This window comes from Zingiber officinale, chromosome 2A (genome assembly GCF_018446385.1).
Source record: "Zingiber officinale cultivar Zhangliang chromosome 2A, Zo_v1.1, whole genome shotgun sequence".
Taxonomy (NCBI): domain Eukaryota; kingdom Viridiplantae; phylum Streptophyta; class Magnoliopsida; order Zingiberales; family Zingiberaceae; genus Zingiber; species Zingiber officinale.
This window is the reverse complement of record NC_055988.1, coordinates 36,021,808-36,024,459: the sequence shown is the minus strand read 5'-3', so window position 1 is coordinate 36,024,459 and position 2,652 is coordinate 36,021,808. Positions and strand designations below refer to the sequence as shown.

The following is a 2,652-nucleotide window of genomic DNA, read 5'->3' as shown; positions in this document are numbered from 1 at the left end:
ACGGACGGGAATCGAAGCCCAGACCTGCGGCTTCGAGCAAAGCCCAACGGACCAACTAGGCTAGCAGTTGTTATTTAATCAAATAAGGGTCGAATTGTACTTAAGCCGTAGTTGGGAAATCAAAATTAATTAAAACGAGAAAGGGCGCTGCGGGGGAATCGAACCAGCAACGGTTTGATTTGATCAAACGTTGCTGACCAGGTGATCCAACGAGAATTTCGTAATAAAAAGGAAGCGAAATATTCTTAAGCTATAGCAGAAGTATTAGGTTATAAAAGAGGTTAAGTTAAGAGAGGAAATTTATTCTCTCGATCCCTCTCCCCTTCTCTCGAGTTCGACGGCGCGACTCTTCTCGGCGAAAACGCAGCCGAGCTTTAGGGCGTCTCCGGTGGCCGGCCAAAGGCTCATTCAAAGGCTTCTTCATCTCCTTGCGTTCCTCTCGTCGAGGAGGAGCCGTGAGCACAAGGAGGGACCGAAAGCTCGAGTTCTCCGAAGCCCTAGAATTGTTCTCGCCGGCTGTAAGTCTAAGGAACCGATGTAAGTGCTTCTCACCTGCAGTAGGAGTAGTTTTGGACCTTTGTTCTTCTTGAATTCGAAGCATAAGAAGCGCTTATAGTGCAGATTTTTAATTAAGCCTATAGTGCAGATTTTTAATTAGGCTTATAGTGCAGATTTTAATTAAGCCTATAGTGCAGATTTTTAATTAAGCTTATAGTGCAGATTTTAATTAAACCTATAATGCAGATTTTAATTAAGTTTATAGTGCAGATTTTTAATTAAGCCTATAGTGCAGATTTTAATTAAGCTTATAGTGCAGATTTTTATGTAGGCTTATAGTGCAGATTTTAATTAACTGGTAGTGTAGATTTTTAATTAAGCATATAGTGCAGATTTTTAATTAAGCTTATAGTGCAGATTTTTATGTAGGCTTATAGTGCAGATTTCTTAGAGCTTAAAATGCAGATTTCTTTAGAGCTTGTAGTGCAGATTTTTGGTGGAATTTATAGTGCAGATTTTTGGTGGAACTTGTAGTACAGATTTTTGGTGGAACTTATAGTGCAGTTTTAAAGAAAAAGATTATAGTGCAGTTTGGTTAAGTATTATAGTGCAGAATTTATGTTTGCATAGTATGCAGAAATAGTGTAGCATAGAATGTAGAATCTTGATTAGTATAGTATGCAGAATTTTGACTAGCATAGTATGCAGATTTTAGATAAGCTTAGTATGCAGATTTTAGATAAGCTTAATATGCAGATTTTAGATAAGCTTAGTATGCATATTTTAGATAAGCTTAATAGGCAGATTTTAGTTAAGCTTAATATGCAGATTTCTGTTTAAACTTGTATGCAGATTTTGTTTAAGCATTTCAGTGTTAGAATTTGTTTAAACATTTTAGTTTTGTAAGAAGCATTCTTTTAAAGAAAAGTATAAGAAAGATAAAGAAAAGAAAGAAAAGGCCGAGGCCTTAAGTAGATCCCAAAGTCAAGACTTTAGGGGTTTTAGGCACACAAGGTGCCTATTAAAATGCCAAGGCATTTAAAGAAGAAGTAATTAAGATTATAAGTATTTTACTTTTAAGAAGAGGCTAGTACCCGACTTCCGAGGTTGTCGTTAAACAAATCCAGGTGTTCAATTCCGAGGTCTTGGCCCTGGTAAACCGAGGTCTGCTCTTTTAGGATTGGTGGCTCGCTACCCCAACCTATTAGGGAACGCGCATAAGATGGTACTACGCCTGGGCCCAAGAAAAAGTTGATTATTATTTTGAAGTATTATAAGTATAAGCTTTTGAACTAATAAAACAATGTGTTTACAAAAGGTTACAAGTATTAAAGAATAAGTTTTAAATAAGTAAAATAAAAGAATAAGTTATTAAGTAAGTTTAATAAGAATCAGAAAGTGTTTAGAATTCAGTAAGTTAAATTCTTTATGCTAGCATGATAGTATAGACTTGTCTTACATGTTTAGCCTTTCAGTATGTTTCTTTACTATTAGGAGAGCATGAGTTAGCTTACTGTTATTTGCTATTTATGAGCATGAGTAGCTTTGCATGTTAGCATTCAATTTTAGCATGTTTCTATTTATATACATGCATATCGAGTTTTTGTGAGTTAGATAGCGCTTACTAAGCAAATTTTGCTTATAGACTACACTTCCTCTTACTGCAGATACAGGAAAGGAAAAGATATAGAAAGGAAGGCGACAAGGAGGTGTTCGAGGGATGTGTGATGCCAGGACTATGGAAGTCTTGGGACTTAGTTTAAGAATTTTTTAAGAATGTATTAGATGAGTCATTTAGTCTTCCGCTGTTAGTTAACTGTATGTTTTTATTTTGTTTCCGCTATTTATTACTTGCATGCTTTGATTTCATTAAACTGCGTGGTGATGTTATTCCTTTTGGTTGTGAAAATATATGTTCCAGCCGCCTGTGGCTGAGTATAGTTTGTTTGTATTGTTGATTTGGTCACCGGTACAGGGGAGACTCTGTCGAAATTTTTTAGTAGGGTTTCTTCAAGGATTTTAATCATACCGGTTAAGTAGAGTTAGTAGTTAAGTAACGGTCATCCTTAGAGAGTAGTAGTAGTAAGAAGGGTGGTCGTTACACAAGATTTGGCCAGCCACCAACTTGGCTCATCCACTTGGTCTTGGCCGGCC

The 2,652-nt window shown here is 36.4% G+C and overlaps 1 long non-coding RNA gene across 1 annotated transcript; it reads left to right on the top strand.

The window, feature by feature from the left end:
• Window positions 1-378: 378 nt before the first annotated feature.
• On the top strand, window positions 379-2,195 carry LOC122039589. The gene is made up of 2 exons (XR_006128254.1): window positions 379-537; window positions 2,166-2,195. It is a non-coding gene; the product is annotated as an uncharacterized LOC122039589 (long non-coding RNA).
• The last annotated feature ends 457 nt before the right edge of the window (window positions 2,196-2,652 follow it).